The following is a 20,503-nucleotide window of genomic DNA, read 5'->3' as shown; positions in this document are numbered from 1 at the left end:
GCCATTGCCTTCTCCATCCATGATGATACCCTATGTGAATTAACTCATAAATGTGTCAAGAATATGTTTATTTTATTGATGTTATAGTTATCAATGGGGAAGAAAATCTCCTCCAAAAGCACAAGCTGGTTTTTGTAAAACTCTTGCCTTTTGAGTCCAGAAGAATTTGTTTCAGTTACTTTCCAGCAAGGAGAATAACCTACTTATATAATGTTGACAAAATGGAATCACAAAACAAAACAGAATGATCTTCCTAATACCTTGTGATACAACAAGACCAACTAACTTGCATATTCAGAATATTTAGCAGATAGTGGTCTAGATGCTTTGAGGTAGGTTACATTACTAACCTCATTTTACAGATGGGAAAACGGAGATTCGGAGAAGTAACTTACCTAAGGTCATGGTGTAGTTTGGGGCAAAGCTAGAATTCGAATAGAGAATCTCACTCCAGAGTCCAAGTTCTTAACCAGAACCAGTCCTTAACAACGAGGGACTGACAAACTCTCCGAAACTGATACTTGATGCAGTATGTTGAATATTTCTCATGCCATTTCTGTGTAGAAAAATAACTACTTGGTATTCCAAGCCAATGGTTGATCCCTAGTGCTGAATGTAGGGGGTAAAGTGATGAAACTAAGAAAAGTGTTTACTATTTTCCTTCTGTCCCCTCTCTTCACCAAAAACACCTCCCTCTGAACGCGGCTGTGGGCTGCAAGCATCAGACTGATTCTGGGCAGTATGGAAACTCAATGAGGGCACAGAGGAACCAAGAACTCCATAGTGCAATCTCCCAACAGGGATTAGGCTGGCTAAGATGACAGTGCCACAGGCTCTTCAGAAGTTCATGTCCACGTGCGTCTTGAAGAACGAATGTTCTAGCCCACATCTGTGGTCCCATTTCCAACTAAGGGAGGTGGTTTTCGTGTGAAGTCACACAGCCGGAGCCCAGGTACAAGTGTCCCTCACAGCCAGCTCCCTGGAGAGAGCTGGGGGCTTCTCCATGGAGATGCTGTCCCTCCCGCCCCTCAAGCTTACAGGCAAGCCACAGAAAAGATGTACGTTCTCCAGCTTTTACAATATGGGATAAAGGTAATGGATGGATTGCAAAAGAAGTTATTCAAATGTTCTTGGTCCTTTTTGCTTTTTTCAGTTGATGTTTGCCATGCAAAGGGTGAAAGCTTGTTGAGTTTGTTTTCTTTTTTTTTTTTTTTTTTGAACATTGAAGGGTATTAACGTTTTATGGAGAGGAGATGGATTGGTCTTTTTGAAGTGCTTGGTTTGCTATTACTGCTCAAAGGATGAAATCAGTTCCGCATTAAGCCAAGGCTCTCATAGTAGCCGGGGAGGCCAAAGTCACGTCATGTCTCCACTTTCTGAACTCAAGGCACACAGCTCAGAGACAGTCATGGGATAGCTGAGATCTGCTTAGAGCCACTTGCAAATTAGTAGCTGTAATTGGATCAAAACCACCCAGCTGTTGTTTGTTGCTAAATGGGTGCTGCACGGAGTAGCCCCTCTTGTCCACGGTGGGAAAGACGCCTCAGTCAGACTGCAGATTAGACAAGAGTGAGGAGCCTTCTCAGGCCTCAGATAGTCTGCCACTTTTACACAAACTTTCCAAATTACTGTGGAATTAAAACACTAGGGACCCATTTCAGAGTGAATAAAGAATGTATCATTCAGAGTGAATGAAGACCAAGCCATCTTCACTTGGTCTTCCTCTTCGTCATGTCCAAAAGCTGAGCAGAGTAAACTCCACAAGGAGACACAAACCTTTCCTGTTCTCTCTCCTACCTCCCCTCTGCCCCTCAAACTCTGGCTGCCCATGTTCTCATCACAGCAGTTGCACAGCTAAGATTTGCTCCCAGGTTGACAGCAGTCTAGGATTTCCCAATGTACTCAAGGGGCCAGGGCCCACTGCTCTGATATATGTCTGCAGCTTTACCTTTAACCAAACTATGACATTTTATCTCTTACAGAATGAAAGTTTGTAAAGTCTGATTGTGACCCAAGTGACCTGGAGTAAATCATGGAGAAATCTCGGGGCCTCAGGTTCCTCACCTGTCAAATGAGGACATTAAGGTTTGGGGGGGAAGAGCCAACATGCAAGTCCCTTGATGAGGTTCCAACGTGGAGCAGGCCCTCTGCCCTTTGTCTATCCCCCTCGCGATTAATGCCATGCCCTGAGCACCATGGAGTTCTTCCTGCACGCTGGGAAAGTTATCCAGTGAGAAATATTTAGGACTTCCTAGTGGTCTAGTCGGAGAAGGCAATGGCACCCCACTCCAGTACTCTTGCCTGGAAAATCCATGGACAGAGGAGCCTGTTAGGCTGCAGTCCGTGGGGTCGCTAAGAGTTGGGCACGACTGAGCGACTTCACTTTGACTTTTCACCTTCATGCATTGGAGAAGGAAATGGCAACCCACTCCAGTGTTCTTGCCTGGAGAATCCCAGGGATGGGGGAGCCTGGTGGGCTGCCGTCTATGGGGTCACACAGAGTCGGACACGACTGAAGCGACCTAGCAGCAGCAGCAGTGGTCTAGTGGTTAGGAATTCGCCTGCCAATGCAGGGAGCACTGGTTTGATCCCTGGTTCAAGAAGATTCCACACGCGATGGGGCAACTAAGCTCAAGCGCCACAACCACTGAAGCCTGCGCACCTAGAGCCTGTGCTCGGCAATGAGAGAACCGACCACAATGAGAAGCCCATGGACGGCACCTAGAGAGTAGCCCCGGCTCGCTGCAACTAGAAAAAAGCCTGCACAGCAACGAAGACCTAGCGCAGCCAAAAATAGACAAATTTTTTAAAGTAAAGTAAAAAATAAAGCAAATTTTTAAAAAGAAAAATTTAGAGTCATTAAGGACAGCCCCAAATTCACACATATTTATATGAGCATAAATGTTCAATTGCTCAGTTACATTTCTTCAGTCTTATCATTTCAGCAATAGAAGAATAAATAACATGAAGATGGGAAATGGGTTGAAGATATATGACCCCAAACTTCACACCCTCAGAGGGTTTTATTCATCAATAACATCTTGACCAAAGAAGAAAATTACTTTAGAATATTAAAGAGAGAAGAGGAGGAAATAATGACAAATAGCCCACTGCCATTTCTCTGCCTTTCTTCAGGATGGCTCCCTCCTCAGCACTGGTTGGGGCTACCTCTGTAACTCAAATCGCCATATCAGGAGGGTAAGAAAACAGCAAATTTCTGTTTCTACTCTAGACATCAGAACAGCATATTTTACAGTGGGCTACAGATGCTAAATTATTTGAATCTTCGTTCAGATGTTCCTAATTTACATTGTCTGTGGCAAATAAAAAGATAAGTACAATCCATATTGCAAATGCATCATACCATGATAAATCTGTAGCCTTCTTTCTCTAGGTCTTCTCCACCTCGTGGAATTTATATTGAAGTCATAATAATGTCAGACCTACACTATGAATATCTTCCTGCTAATTATGCCTGGTTTTTAAAACAGTGCCCATTTATGAAGACAGTATTATGGTATTCTTGATTATACCCTAAATAATTCTGTAAACATAAAACATGCTGAATAATATTGGAATTCCACTAAAGAACTGCAATAAAAATAAAACTATCACATACATTCCAACAGTTTTTTTCTTTTTGTAAAGAATGCTTTTGATGAGATGCAACATCCTTTGAAAAAAAAATCCCAGAACAACAAAAAAATTCATAAATATTAATTCTGACTTCAGTTTAATCCTTAGAAACAAAAGTTACCGAATTTAGCTCAAAGAGCAATATCAAAACAATAGTGATTATAAAAATCATAGCACTTATTATAACAAATAATATTTGTATTCTGAGCTAGTTATATCCTAAGTACGATGCTCCTGTGCTTTAAAAATATTATTTTTAATCCTTTCATCAACCTTTAAAAGTAGGTTTTATCCCCCATTTTATGGTCAAAGATATTGAGACTTAGATCAAGTTCTTTGCTCAAGGTCATATTGCTGGTGAGACAGAATGCAGAATAGCAAGACTTTAGCTTTGAGTTCACATTTAAAATGCTTGGTTTTATGAGTTCTTAAAATGCTTGCTTTTATGAGTTTTCTGCCAGAAATGGCAGAAAATTTCTCCAGTTAGGCTTAACCTATCTCATTAACTCTTTTTTTTTTTTTAATCCTAAAAGGACCTAGTAGATGACTCTTGTACAGTTTCAGTAGCTATCATAACCACATAATGAAAATGTCCAACAGTCAGACTCTGATTCCAGGTCAGATGTGTTGGAACACAGGACGTACTTGGACCACCTATAACCTCTGTGACTGGTTTTCCTCCTAATGCCCCCCCAGTCACCCAGCCCTGCCTGCTTCAACCCCAGCCACTGTGTTCACAGCTTGTCAACTAGAAGAATTTCTCAGGACAGTGGTAGCAACAGCAAGATCCCCGTCTTAAACAGGTCCTGACGACACCAGAGCAGTTGATGCAGCTGTGTGACCTTCCCAACTGTTCTTCTGACATTTTAAAGCCTTGATTCAGATTCCAAAGCTTAATTTAAATCCAGTTTGGCCATGTTTATGGTTCTGGAGTCCATGTCCAGCTCTGCAGCTGTGAGACAGAGTCCAGGTATGTGGGTGAGGATTGTTATTCCTGTACCTGATGGTCACCTGTACCTTTGACACCCACTTGAGTCTGGGACAGTCCCATGGGTTGATGGGAAAGTGAAAAGCTGGGTTCAGAGTGCTTGAAGTGTTCGATTTCATTTCAATGAGCAATCCTAAACTTAGTGAATAAGATTAATAATTAAGATACATCACATGTGCTAAAGACACGAACATGATTTACTCATTTTGATGCACAAAAGAAGACAAACTTCCCTATAATTTAAATTTTGAAATGTAATGCTAAATTAAAGAAACCTAAAAGGGTAATAGCTTCATTAAACTACATTTCTCCCCACAACATCATCTCAAATCTTAGTGTAATTAAGTGATCTGGCAACTTCTATATAAAGCAATTTGAACTGTGTGAGTAGCCTCTATGTTACCCTATACCCCAGGGCACCACACACACACACACAAATCTCAATAAAAATGAAATGACTCCTTGGAGAAAAAAATGAACACTTTAGCAGAGATCAGTGCAAATGAATATTTTCTGATTAATTACAGTTTATTAAATAGGATTTGGTCTGAAATAAATAGCTCAAGCTTTGGGGTGCACTAATTTTTTTAATATTTAAAAGATTTATATTCTTTGCATTCTTCACAGAATCTTCTTTCCAGGGGATAAATGAAAAGAAAAATCCAGTTCAATTCATTTCTTCCAACATAGCACACTAGGACTTACTCATTTAGACTCCAGACAATGTCCCCTCCAGTCTCCTCGTCCCCTGAGCCTGAATGGAGGGAGACTCTCTCAATGTATGCTCAGCCACCAGCTACCACAAGTCACTTAAGTAAACACGGAGGCACCTTGGTGAAAGCAATTGCATGGTCTGAATACCATCAACTGACACTTCTATTCAGTGACCCTCTCAGGTCTCAGAAATGGTCTTTTCAAATTCCAGGTCTTGAGGTATTGATTTCAATCAGCAGCTTTTCCTAAGAGCATCATTTGAAAAATAGCCCTGTCACAATTGCTACCATCTCATCTTAGTTTCATCTGGGCTTTGTATTCCAATTTGAAACCATTCAGCAAAATGACACGAGAGGGTTTTACCGAGGCATTGATTCAACTTCATGCATAGGTAATAGCATTTATTCTCCTGTATATGAGAAAACATTGATATTTCAGTTTGGTGGAGGGAGGTTCAGGTTTATACAGTCTAGTTACTCTTTTTTCTTTTTCTGAAGAAATAAAAACCTCAAAAGAGGCCAATCTCATCAGAAAATTACCATGCTTACTGCTAAACTGGTGACTTAAATCAGCATCAATTCTATTCTTTCAGGTTCTAATATGGACAGACAAAACTTTTTAAAGATGTGTGGCAGGTATGCACACGTGATTAAAGTAGAAAACATGAAATAATAAACCATAATTTAATATAAATTTTTTACTAATTGGCCTCTGGCATCTATATGATATTAAGTTTTTCTCAAGCTGTAATTATGAACTCCCTAAATAGTGTTTATTTGATGACAGTGATTAAAAGAAGGTGGGCACTAGTCCACTCATTTTGTGGTGAGAATGTAGAAGTTCAGTCACCAATAATTTTATCTGTTAAAAAATTTTTGATTGCCTGGGTAACTTTCCCATGACAGATAAATTCAGCTTATTTTTCTATATCAAGGGGAAAACAAAGGGAGAAAACCTTAATTACTTTCTATGCTCTAAACACTGTAATATATGCTTTACATATATTCTTTCATTTTGTCTTTATATAGACCCCTTAAGGAAATAATACTATATTTCACAAATGGCAAAACAGACTGATATTAAATGACCTGTCCACATCATTAGTAAGCAGCAGAACTGGGATTTTAATGCAGGTATTCAGAACACAAATATTGGCATTGTTTTAGTATCTAGTATGTAACTAGATGTTATGTGAGGTGAGGAGCATTTATAGTTGAACAATATATGTTTGCTGTCCTCAACGAGCCCATATTCAAATAGGGGCAAATATAAGAGAATGGCTACAATTGAAAAAATAGAGAAAGGTCTGAGGTTAACATTAGCACACTGAATGCAGGTGTATATTAAAAGAATAATCCGATGGAGTAGGTTTTGGCCAGGAATGCAAAGATGTTTCCGCATTAGGAAAGAATCCTTCAAATTAGGAAACAAGAAAGAAATGTACTATCATCTTGAGTGCCAAAATGGCATTTGATGAAAAATGTCTATTATTGATGTTTAAAACTTATTAATACAGAAATTTTTAAAAAGAATTGCAAATATTAGAAAATAAATATTATCATTTGCCCAGAAAATCCAAAGGGATCAACTGAACATTATTGGACATGAGTAAACACTAAAAGATCATTGGTATGAGATATATATATACAAAAATTAGCACTTTCCTATACACTAGCAACTAAGGTCCATCTAGTCAAGGCTATGGTTTTTCCTGTGGTCATGTATGGATGTGAGAGTTGGACTGTGAAGAAGGCTGAGCACCAAAGAATTGATGCTTTTGAACTGTGGTGTTGGAGAAGACTCTTGAGAGTCCCTTGGACTGCAAGGAGATCCAACCAGTCCATTCTGAAGGAGATCAGCCCTGGGATTTCTTTGGAAGGAATGATGCTAAAGCTGAACCTCCAGTACTTTGGCCACCTCATGTGAAGAGCTGACTCATTGGAAAAGACTCTGATGCTGGGAGGGATTGGGGGCAGGAGGAGAAGAGGACGACAGAGGATGAGATGGCTGGATGGCATCACTGACTCGATGGATGTGAGTCTGAGTGAACTCTGGGAGTTGGTGATGAACAGGGAGGCATGGTGTGCTGCGATTCATGGGGTCGCAAAGAGTCGGACACAACTGAGCGACTGAACTGAACTGAACTGATACACTACCAATTCAAAATTAGGAAAAAAGTTATAGAGTAAGGTCCACATATTAATAGCTCACACAATTATTGAGAACCTGGGAATAAAGTCAAGAAATCCACAAGACCACATGAAACAAGATAGGAAACTGTTAAAAGACAAGGATATAGTCTCACATACTACATGGAGAGTCCACTTTCACACTGTCTTTGGAAGGCAACTGGATAGTCCTCAAAATGAAAGATACTCTTCAACTCAGCAATTTTACTTCTAGAAATCTATTCTACTGAAAGCCAGTCACAGATGCAAAAGGATCTTTTTGCAGGTATTTATTGTATATTATATATATATATATATATGTAATGTAAAATAGTAAATAAAAATTAGAAAGAAGTAGATGTCTACCAAAAGGGAAATAGAAAAGTAAACCATGGCACATCCATACTATAATATATAGTATATCCATTAAAGAGAATTAAAGATATATAGAAACTGATGTAAAAGGTTGCCCATGATACATGATTAAATGAAAAAAAGAGATCAAAACATTGTTTACATTCTCATTACTAAATACATTTATGTGTTGTATCAATTTTTAACTCACCTATTGTTTTTGTAGTTATAAAGCACAACTAAAACTCACTGTACACTTGATAAACTTGATAACAGAAATATGAACCAAATGGAGTGAAAGCCCAGAAAGGAAGTGTAAAACATTCCCAGGGGGAGTAGTCAGGTTTCAGGCATCACTTGAGAACTGTGTGCCATGAAGGGTGAAGAGGGACTTTCTCAACAAACAATGGCCGTGGAGCATTTCGGAAGAGAACATCCTGTGTCAGGATGTAGGAAAGTGAAAGCCATGATGTGTTCCAGGAAGACTGAAAAACCAGTGCAGTGGAAAGCTAGGCAGTCTGGGGGAACAGATGGAAAACAGAGCAAGGAAGTAGTCTGGGGCTCAGTTGTGAAGCACCTAATATGACAAGCTCAGAGATTTACAACTTCTAGGCGGCTCAAATGGTAAAGAATCTGCTTGCAATGCAGGAGACCCAGATTCAATGCCTGGATCGGGAAGATCCCCTGAAGAAGGAAATGGCAATCCACTCCAGTATTCTTGCCTGGAGAATTCCATGGACAGAGGAGCCTGGTGGGCTACAGTCCATGGAGTCACAGAGTCGGACACAACCGAGTGACTAACACACACACAGCAGCCAACAGGAACACAAAAGGCTTTTTAAAGTACATGAATGGCATAAATTCTGGGGAAAGACCTTATCAAGAGTAGAGGAAATGTATTGTATAGAATGAAGGAGGAAAGTTTGAGGGGAAGGAGAGGGATTTGGAAAAGAAAGGAAGGAAGTCGAATATGTGGTAGTATCTCACACAGTGACAAGCTAAGATTTGGGGGCGAAGTGAAGTGAAGTCACTCAGTTGTGTCCAACTCTTTGCTACCCCATGGACTGTAGCCTACCAGGCTTCTCCATCCATGGGATTCTCCAGGCAAGAATACTGGAGTGGGTTACCATTTCCTTCTCCAGGGGATCTTCCCAACCCAGGGATCGAACCCGGGTCTCCCGCATTGGAGGCAGACACTTTAATCTCTGAGCCACCAAAGTATTCTTAAAAGTGAATCTGTGTCATGTAACAAACTTAGGGATCTGGAATATGCATCAGAAGTGTTGAAAGAGGACTGGGCAAATTAGGAGGCAGGGTGGGTTTGAGAGGTAAGCAGAGCTGGGAGACACAGTGCTCATACTGACAGAAGTCAGGAACTGCCCCCAAAGCGTCACGTCCATGTCGTCTCCTTCAGCATACAAGTAAGAGGGGAACATCACTTACACACGTGAGACCTCAGGCCTCAAAATCAGAAGATTGAAAGCAAGCTGCAACTCTTCCCCCATGAAGAGAACATGAAGAATCACAATGTTTAGAGAATTCAGAATCCACAAGCCACAGGACGTTAAGTAACACTGACTGTAGAGCAAGACGAAATAACCTGAAATAACAGCGCCGTCTTTGGTGAGGGAGCATGCAGTCAAACGTGTATCTATGGTCTTTCTATCATGTGCGGGCACTGTGCTGGGGGCTGGGGGTTGGGCACGGTCCCTGAGATGAGGGCATTTCCTGCTAACAGAAGAGCCCAGACAAGCACATTAGAGAACATCAGCTGCCAAGCTGGTGAGAACGTCAACACGGGGAGTCCAGGAAAAAAAAAGTGGGTCAGTAAGGGCAGGTCAGGAGAGGTGGGCATCCAAGGAGCGGCAGCATGGGGGGGGGGTGTGGAGTGGAAGAGCATCCGGACCCTCCCTCACCTCTCCCAGCCCCACCGTGGATCTCTTGACACAGGTGTTTCATCTGTATTCCCAGTAGCAAGCTACATATCATCCCTGGAGCCACTTGATACCTGTTGAATGCTGATAGGATGACATATGAGGGGAATGAGAAAAACTGCATAACCATATTTTCAGAGGCTCAGATGCTAAACGCCAATCTCTATCATGCACTCGCTGTCCACAGAGGGCATTGTTGTTGAATATCCACCACAGCTTTTGGAGATACAGAGCCCAGAATCCTCATTTGACACAGGAAGGCACCCGGTTCATGAGATGAGCAGGCAAAGACGCATCTATTTTGAGATGTTAGGGAGAGATACTAAGATGTTTCAGGAAATCAAGAACTACAGAACACCTAGTCTGCAACTCAGAGTGGAATTTCAATCGTTCTCAGGATTTTAAGCCACAGCTGTGAGGGCTAAGAGTTGTTGTTGTTGTGTTGCTAAGTCATGTCTGACTCTTTGCGACCCCATGGACTGTAGCCTACCAGGCTCCCCTGTCCATGGGATTTCCCAAGTGAGAACGCTGAAGTGGGTTGCCATTTCCTTCTCCAGGGAATCTTCTTAATCCAGGGATCAAACCAGAGTCTTCTGAATTAGCAGGTGCATTCTTTACCACTGAGCCACCAGGGAAGCCTTGAGTTAAGAATAACTGAGCAAAAAACAGGCTTGATGAACTGAAGGCTGGCCACATCTGGGAGACCCTGTGTGTGTGTGTGTGTGTGTGTGTGTGTGCACGTGCACATGTGTGTGTAGGTATGTACCTACATATGGCTCAAGCAAACACTAGCACACAATTAAAAATCCTGGGGAGGCAATGATTGGAATCAGGAAAGAGAGGAAGACCATGAGGCAAGTCCATGAAGAGAGCCATGGATGGATTGAAGGCTGCAACTGTCCAAAGAGAGGCTTCGGGACTTTAAGACATAGGGACGATTTTTTCACGCCTGGTCTCAATCTCCTGCATTTACAAAATATCACATACTGAACAAGATAGTGAAAATGAAAGTTAGTTACTCAGTCATGTCCAAACCTTCAAACCCATGGACTGTAGACCACCAGGCTCCTCTGTCCATGGAGTTCTCCAGGCAAGAACACTGGAGTAGGTTGCCATTCCCTTCTCCAGGGGATCTTCCTGACCCAGGGATTGAACCTGGGTCTCCTGCACTGCAGCAGATTCTTTACTGTCTGAGCCACCAAAATGCCATACACTGAATGGCAAGAAGTTACCATTAATTTTTGCAGCTGTGAGAGTTATACATACATATTTTTTTAGTCTTCATTTAGAGACGGGTAATGAAGTAAAATGAAATGATGTCTGCAGGATGAGGGGAGCTTGAGAAAAGAGTAAAAATTTGGAATAATACAACATGACAATCTCTGAAGAAAGAGTGGGCATGTGTGCTAAGGTGCTACAGTTGTGTTTGACTCTTTGTGACTCTATGGATTGTAGCCCGCCAGACTCCTCTATTCATGGGATTCTCTAGGCAAGAATACTGGAGCTGGTTGCCAATTCCTCCTCCAAGGGATCTTCCCAACCCAGGGATTGAACCTGCATCTCCTGCGACTCCTCCATTGCAGGCAGATTCTTTACTGCTGAGCCACCAGGGAAGCCCCTAAAGGAGGAGACCTGGCCATAAATCAACCAGAGGGAACCTGAAAAAGTGATTGAAGCCTCTAACCATCTTATTTCATTTTGAGGACATTAAGTGGAGCAACAGCAAAGTCTATGAAAGAAAAATAAATTTCAAAAATAAAATTCTGTCTCTTACATAAAAAGATACTTTCTACATATTTTAATTCATGCAGAAAAAATATCAGGACTAATTATATGGGGTATTAACAGATGTGAGTATTAACAAGGTACACAGGTGAATGAGAGAAGAATTTAAGCAGTGTGAAGACTTGCTTGTTTTCCCACCACTTCTCTCACCCTGGGAGAAAAAATTTCTTAACTATTGATAACCTTTCATTTTGTAACAGAATTGTAAATGTTTTTTAATAGGGTGTCTCTGACCTTTTAAATGTAAAAATGGGTTTAGCATCACACCATGAGCAGACCCAGTATCTAGCCTAATTAATAGGGCATGTGACTAACACAGGACTAAGGTTGAAATTAGAAATGTAGAAATTCACTGAATAATGAACTTCCATTATTTTCTGGATGATTATCCTCAGTTCTTAACACTCAATCTCAATTCCCCATTCCTAAGTGAACTCTAGAGATCTTACCCATAAAAAGAGTCTTCAGGTTCAACTTTAAAAAAATACATATATACATAAAATACAAAGCTATCAGAAAATCCTCACCAGATACTGAGAATGATTTCCTTATGGCTTGGGAGATTCTGCCAAGATTCCCTTTAAGGTTTACTTAGATGGCACTCAAGGCAGATTCCCATATGGAATTACTCCCCACACAGGAGCCTGACCTGGGGGAAACTGAACAAAGCAGAGATTATTTACAAACTCCCAAAGCACAGGCTGTTTTACATTTCTCCCACCCTGGATCTAATTCCACTGGTAAATACAGCACATATTAAGTTATAAAGCATAATTATGAAAAGGCCAAGAAATGCTACAGAGGATCGACCTTCCTGACACTGTGAGGCTGAGGCCAGGGACCCGGGGTGGCTGGACAGGCTGCCGGGGTTGCTGGCACCCAGGAGCTATCACCATCACAGAGGGAACCAGAGGCAGACTGATGCCAGCAAGCGTGCCATTGCTTAAGGACATCTTACAGGACTCATCTGTGTTCTGGGGACAGTCCAGCAAGCGTGCCATTGCTTATAGACATCTTACAGGAATCATCTGTGTTCTGAGAGACAGTCTTACTGTCAGAAAACTTTGGGGCAATTTTCCCTTGTATGGGGAAAATACATAATGTGGGAGTTGCAATAGCCCTCTAAGCTCTCCCTGAAGAGTATCCTTGAAAGCAGGCCCTTAAATAATACAGATAATACTGACACACATAGGTTCTTGATGGAATGGGTTTTTGGTTGGTCTTTATCCAACGAGGAAGGAAATTTTTCCGCGAAACAAAACAATATTTAATGGCAATCATGATAAAGTCATACCTTTTGTTTTGGCTCATATCTTGAGTATGTTGGTTGAAAAAATATGTAGTTAATACTTACTGTTTAACCCACTTGTATTTTTCTTGAGAGAGTCTCAACATTTTTTTTTTTCTGAACATTATGGAGATCCTGCTAGAATAATTTTACTTGTAGCTTGTTTAAGCCCTAGACTTTTCTTGGGATCACATTCATTTAAAAGAAGCATCAGAGCACTCACTTAGCAGGAAGGCAAACTATCGTGCAAGGATGTAGCAGGATTGGTCTCTGTCTGCCTTGGACCACTGTGTCAGTGTGATAATGGAGAATGACCTTAGTACAACCTGAAGACCACACATCCAGTTATTGGTGTCACCACTAACTGGACTGAGGAACTATTTTATGCAACCACCATTTAGACCATATTTTCTTTCACTTATTTATTTATATACATAAAGCAGATTAAAGTAAGGTAGCATTTTGGATTAAACCTGCCTGGGTTCTACTTTCACTTCAACCACTCACTTACTTAGCTGTGTCACTGAATTACTGAGTCACTCTATCTCACTTTCCTCATCGGCAGAGATAGAGTGCATTGGTATTTCCCCCTGTGACAGGGTCTATTCAGACTCCAGTGATAATCTGACCTTGGTTCAATGCCTGGCACATGATGATTCAATAAATGCTTGTCATGATGAGCTAAGGAATTTACACTTTCAAAGCACATAAGGAAAATAAAAAACCCTCTCCATGTGCTTTCCTAGAAGGTCCTACATGGAGAAAGATTCTGGTGTCTATCCTCTGTGGGGCATATAATACGGATTCCATAAGTGTTGTGAATTAAATTGGAAGTGCAAGTTGTTTTCAAATGTAAAGTAAGTGAAAACAATTTTATTTTCAGAAATGGAAGCACTAAAACAAATATTTAAAGAATCACATAGAAAAATACCTGATAAATGCTGTTGTGTTAATGGCAACAATATTTTGTGGTACTTTGTCAAAAAGCTTTATGAAATAGAAGTACCATTTCCATTGAATTAAAAATATATCATGCAGGTTTGTTGAATTGTCTAATGGTTGGCCATTTCTGGAATGCATGTGTGCTTGCTCAGCTACTTCATTTGTGTCCAACTCTTTGTGATGCCACCAGGCTCCTCTGTGTAGGGAACTAGGTTTAAAGAAGGTTGAGAAGTGCTTGCAAACGAGACTCTCAACCAGGGCTGGACATTCTTGCAAACGAGATGTTCTGCCCAGTGTAGGGAACTAGGTTTAAAGAAGGTTGAGAAGTGCTTGCAAACGAGACTCTCAACCAGGGCTGGACATTCTTGCAAACGAGATGTTCTGCCCAGTGTAGGGAACTAGGTTTAAGGAAGATTGAGAAGTGCTTGCTAACGAGACTGTCAACCAGGGCTGAGCATTCTTGCAAACGAGATGTTCAGCTAAAAATCCTGTTTGTTCCCATGGGAAAAGAACATTGCTTGCACACAAGGATGTTTCTCTGATTCCTCAAAAGGAACAGACCTTGGGACAAAACGGATTCTAAGTTGATAAGGAAGTTCCCCAAAACAAAGTCTTAGCTGCAGTAAATAAGCCAAGGTAAAGGTTATCTCGCCCTGCGCCTGCGCACTGTATAGTCTCTGAATCATAGTGCTTGGCAGCTTGCCCTGTAGGGGGTTGTACAAAAGATATAAAATTAAGCAGCTGTAAGAAGCAAGTGTTAAAAAATATAAAGATTTAAACCACTCTGCAGTGTTGGTGTGTCATTCCGTCGCCGGCATCTGGCGCCCAACGTGGGGCTCGACGGAACCAAAAGGGTAAGCACCCCGGGGCAAAAGGCTAAAAGGGGGACTTTCGGGAAATAGAGAAAAAGAGAAAAATAAAAATCCGAAAGGGTAAACACCCCGGAGCAAAAGGCTGATAGGGGGACTTTCGAGAAAAAGAGAAAAATAAAAATCCGAAAGGGTAAACACCCCGGAGCAAAAGGCTGATAGGGGGACTTTCGAGAAAAAGAGAAAAATAAAAATCCGAAAGGGTAAACACCCCGGAGCAAAAGGCTGATAGGGGGACTTTCGAGAAAAAGAGAAAAATAAAAATCCGAAAGGGAGAGCACCCCGAAGCAAAACGCTGAAAGGGGGACTTTTGAGAAAATAAGAAAAATAAGAGAAAAAGAACAGAAAAAAGAAAAAAGAAAAAGAAAAAACTATGGGGAATTCCCCGTCTTTAAAGTCACAATATATGGAGCTGGTTAAGGGGCTCCTGCATTCTATAGGAATTAAAACGTCTACTCGCCGCTTGAGTGAGTTGTTCTGTCTTATAGAGTAGCATTGTTATTGGTTTCAATATCAAACAGAAGTACAGCTGAATTTGAAGGAATGGAAAGTGGTGCAAAAAGAGTTAAGAAGGCAGCATCAAAAAGGAAATGTGATTCCTTTAAGGCTGTGGACTCTATGTAACATTATAACACAGGCTTTAAAATTAATGGCTGCTGATAGTGAGGCCGCCTCATGTTATTTTGAGGAGGGGGCTTCACCTCGGCCTCTGCCCAAACCTCCAGATGATAGTACAGATTCATCCACTGAGCCAGATAGAGATGTGAGTTCTGGGGAGGATTCAGATTCTGTAGAGGCAATGACTGCTGCCTTTTGAAAGGTTTTATTAAATAAAAAATGAACTTCCAAGGCTGTTAACCCTTCTGCACCACCTTACGCCTCCCTATTTCTAGTAGCTGCTGACAAGGCTGAGGTAGGGAGAGAGAGTCGGTGGTTTTGGAAGTACGGGAAAAAGTATATTTTGGGAAATGCTTATTAATGACTCTCGTCCTTTAATGTCACTGATTATTGAAGGTATACAGTTTGAAGGATTAGTGGATACAGGAGCAGATGTTTTGGTTATTTCTCTCCAGCAGTGGCCTAATGACTGGAAAAAAGAAAAAATTCCTCTTGTTTTAACAGGCTTAGGATCAATAGCAGATGTGTGGAGAAGCGCTCAACCTTTGTCATGCCAATTGTCTAATGGAAAGAAAGTATCTATTTCTTTTTACATTGTTAATATACCTATTAATATCTGGGGAAGAGATCTTTTATTTTCTTTAGGAACAACACTCACCATCTCGTCGGAAAACTTGTAGCCACTGCTCAGATTCCTCGAGCTCTCCCATTGAAATGGTTAACTGATGTCCCTAAATGGGTTGAGCAGTGGCCGCTTCCAAAAGTGAAGCTCGAGGCTTTAGAACAATTAGTAAAAGAACAGCTTCAATCTGGCCATATTGAACCTTCTACGTCTCCTTGGAATTCTCCTGTTTTTGTCATTAAGAAAAAATCTGGTAAATGGAGAATGTTATCTGATTTAAGGGCAGTTAACAAATGTATAAAACCTATGGGAGCTTTGCAATTAGGTCTCCCTTCTCCTGCTTTGATTCCACAGGATTGGTCTTTGATGGTTTTAGATTTGAAGGATTGTTTTTTTTAATATTCCTTTGCAAATAAAAGATAGAAATAAATTTGCTTTTACTATTCCAGTGTATAATCATGGGCAGCCCGTAAAATGTTATCAATGGACAGTGTTGCCTCAAGAAATGATTAATAGCCCTACACTTTGTCAGGAGTTTGTTAATCGTGCTCTTATTACTGTGAGACAACAATTTTCTAATTGTCTTCTCTATCATTATATGGATGATCTTCTATTGGCAGCTCCTAGTAAAGAGGAACGAGATACATTTTTTATTCATGTAAAAAAAGCTTTAAGTGATTTTAATCTTCAAATTGCTCCTGAAAAAATTCAAACTGAATTTCCTATTTCATATTTAGGTGCTATTTTGGAACGACAAAGAATAAAACCTCAAAAGGTCCAAATTAGACGAGATAATTTGAAAACTCTTAATGATTTTCAGAAGCTTTTGGGTGATATTAACTGGTTACGTCCCATGTTAGGGATTCCTACACATCAATTGCGTCATTTATTTTCTACTTTAGAGGGTGATACTGCTCTTAACAGTCCTCGATCTCTTACTTCTCAAGCAAAAGAGGAATTACACTTTGTAGAGCAACGGTTGAATGAAGGGTTTCTTACTTATCTACAACAGGATCAACCTATATATTTCATAGTGTTCCATACTCCCTATTCTCCTACTGGAGTTATTGCTCAATCTGCAGGGTTGATTGAGTGGGTATTTTTACCCAATAACTATACAAAAAAGCTTACTACTTATACGGATAGAATTGCTTTCCTTATTTTGAAAGGTCGAGGCCGTATTACTCAGTTAATTGGAAGTGACCCTCAAACAATTATTACTCAACTTACTTCCACCCAAATTTCTAATTGCTTACAGTTTAACGAAAATTGGCAGATAGCTCTTGCATCTTATTCAGGGACTTCTTCTAATCAATATCCTCAATCTAAAATGATAGATTTCCTTCGACATACATCAATGGTTTGTAAATCTCCTATATCTAATATTCCAGTTGAAGGAAAAACTATTTTTACAGATGCCAATAAAAATACTGCTGGCTATTGGACTGATACTACTTCTAAAGTTGTTCCACATTCCTTTTCTTCTGTGCAGCCTGCTAAACTTTGGGCCATTTGTTTGGCATTACAGGATTTTTTTGATATTCCTATTAATATTGTTTCTGATTCTAAATATGCAGTCTTTTCATGTATTTATCTTCCTAAAGCCACTTTACCGGTAACTTTAAAAACTAATATTGATAAATTATTTTTTCAGGTTCAACAATTATTAATTAGGCGAACTAACCCTGTCTTTTTTACTCATATACGAGCTCATTCTTCTCTCCCCGGACCATTATCTCAAGGAAATGCAAATATTGATGCCTTACTTTATCCTTTACAGTCTGCAACACAAGAACATTGCTTACATCATACTAATTCTAAAGGGTTACAAAAAACTTATTCGTTAACACAAAAACAAGCTCAACGCATTGTTCATTCTTGTTCCATATGTGCACCGTTTATTTTGCCCTTTGCCCCTCCTGGAGTAAATCCCAGAGGACTACAATCTAACCAAATCTGGCAAATGGATGTTCTTTTTATTTCTTCATTTGGTAAACAGAAATATGTTCATCATACTATAGATACTTATTCTCATTTTCAATGGGCTACAGCTTTAAGTTCAGAAAAGGCAGATTCTGTTATTACTCATTTATTATTTTGTTTTGCTATTATGGGCATACCTATAGAATTAAAAACTGATAATGCTCCCGCATATCAATCCTCTAAATTATCTCAATTTTTAAAACAATATCATATTAAGCACACTTTTGGTATTCCTTATAATAGTCAAGGACAAGCTATAATTAAAAGACCTAATCGGACTCTTCAAAAATACATTGAAAAAATAAGAAAGGGGGAAAAAAGTGTGATATCACTAAGGGGCCATTTCAAGTTCATTTGCATATTAATAAATCTTACTCTGCTATAGCATGTGTAAAATTTCCTTATTCTTTACTGTATGGGCAATGGATTTGGAATGAAATTTTGGGAGTTATATCATGTTCTGATTGTAACTTGACTCAATGTATAAATCATTCCTGGTGGGAAAATGTTGAAAACAAGATGGTCCATTCCAGTAATTATTCTTTGGTCATTGTGAAAGCACGGACTGAACTTTGGTTGCCTGTTAATCTTACTCGACCTTGGTCGGACTCTTTTGCTGTCACTCATCTTGTGAATGCTGTACAAACTCTTCTCCATCGATCTCGAAGAATGCTTGGCATTGTCATCGCATCAATTCTCGCCGTGGCTTCAGTTAACAGCAACAGCAACTGTAGCAGGTCTTGCTTTGCATCAAGGCATACAGACTGCTGATTTTGTCAGGGAATGGCATAAAGATGCTCATTTATTGTGGCAACAACAGCATGATTTGGACGCTCAATTGGCTACTGATGTATTGAATTTACAACACACAGTTTCCTGGTTCAGAGATCAAGTGACTGTGTTAGCTACAAAGAGTGTGTTAAAATGTGATTGGAACTCATCTCACCTATGTGTAACCCCTGTTCCCTTTAATATGAGTGAGGGTTGGGAAAAAGTGAAAAGGTCTTTAGTGGGACACCAGAATTTAACTGCTGAAATTATGGAATTGGAACAAACTATATTGTCAACTTTTAGTAAGACGCTGCCTGATATTCTTGGTTCTGATATACTGAAAAGTCTTCAAGAAGGATTAGACAACCTTAATCCTTTAGGGCATGTATCTACACTGTTAACAACATCCTTTGTGAATACTTTGTTAATTGTTGCTTTATGTTTTATTGCTTTTATAGTCTACCAGCGCTGGCGAAAAGGGAAACAATTGAAAGAAGAAGCTTTGCGTATTCAAGCGCTTATTCAGCATCTACAAGAAAAGAAAGGGGGAGATGTAGGGAACTAGGTTTAAAGAAGGTTGAGAAGTGCTTGCAAACGAGACTCTCAACCAGGGCTGGACATTCTTGCAAACGAGATGTTCTGCCCAGTGTAGGGAACTAGGTTTAAAGAAGGTTGAGAAGTGCTTGCAAACGAGACTCTCAACCAGGGCTGGACATTCTTGCAAACGAGATGTTCTGCCCAGTGTAGGGAACTAGGTTTAAAGAAGGTTGAGAAGTGCTTGCAAACGAGACTCTCAACCAGGGCTGGACATTCTTGCAAACGAGATGTTCTGCCCAGTGTAGGGAACTAGGTTTAAAGAAGGTTGAGAAGTGCTTGCAAACGAGACTCTCAACCAGGGCTGGACATTCTTGCAAACGAGATGTTCTGCCCAGTGTAGGGAACTAGGTTTAAGGAAGATTGAGAAGTGCTTGCTAACGAGACTGTCAACCAGGGCTGAGCATTCTTGCAAACGAGATGTTCAGCTAAAAATCCTGTTTGTTCCCATGGGAAAAGAACATTGCTTGCACACAAGGATGTTTCTCTGATTCCTCAAAAGGAACAGACCTTGGGACAAAACGGATTCTAAGTTGATAAGGAAGTTCCCCAAAACAAAGTCTTAGCTGCAGTAAATAAGCCAAGGTAAAGGTTATCTCGCCCTGCGCCTGCGCACTGTATAGTCTCTGAATCATAGTGCTTGGCAGCTTGCCCTGTAGGGGGTTGTACAAAAGATATAAAATTAAGCAGCTGTAAGAAGCAAGTGTTAAAAAATATAAAGATTTAAACCACTCTGCAGTGTTGGTGTGTCATTCCGTCGCCGACACTCTGTCCATGGGATTCTCCAAGCAAGATTACTGGAGTGGATTGCCATGCCCTCCTCAGGGGGATCTTCCTGCCCCATGGATCGAATCTGTGTCTCCTGCACCTCATGCACTGCAGGCAGATTCTTTACCCCTGAGCCACCAGGGAAGCACCATTTCTGGAATACATCAAGGTAAATCAGAAATCCCTGGAAAGGGAAAAATACCACATTGGGTTCTATGAAAATGAAAAAAAGAGAGAATCACCTGGCCATCTTTTTTGTTTGTTTGACTTTAATTTCTAAATTTTAAAAATACCTTGAGTTCCAAAAGAAAAAGTATTCAAACTACATTTTTAATGTTTTTAAATTACAGCACACTAAATAATCTCAATATTATATGTTTTATTTTCCCCCCTTGGACATTAAACATGTAACCTATACTTTGAAATTTTTCGCTTTATTTTAGCAAAGTGGAGACCAAAACAAGCCCAC

The sequence above is a fragment of the Ovis canadensis genome, chromosome 8 (assembly GCF_042477335.2).
Source record: "Ovis canadensis isolate MfBH-ARS-UI-01 breed Bighorn chromosome 8, ARS-UI_OviCan_v2, whole genome shotgun sequence".
Classification (NCBI taxonomy): Eukaryota; Metazoa; Chordata; class Mammalia; order Artiodactyla; family Bovidae; genus Ovis; species Ovis canadensis.
The sequence above is the reverse complement of the archived record's forward strand: the minus strand, read 5'-3'. Positions refer to the sequence as shown.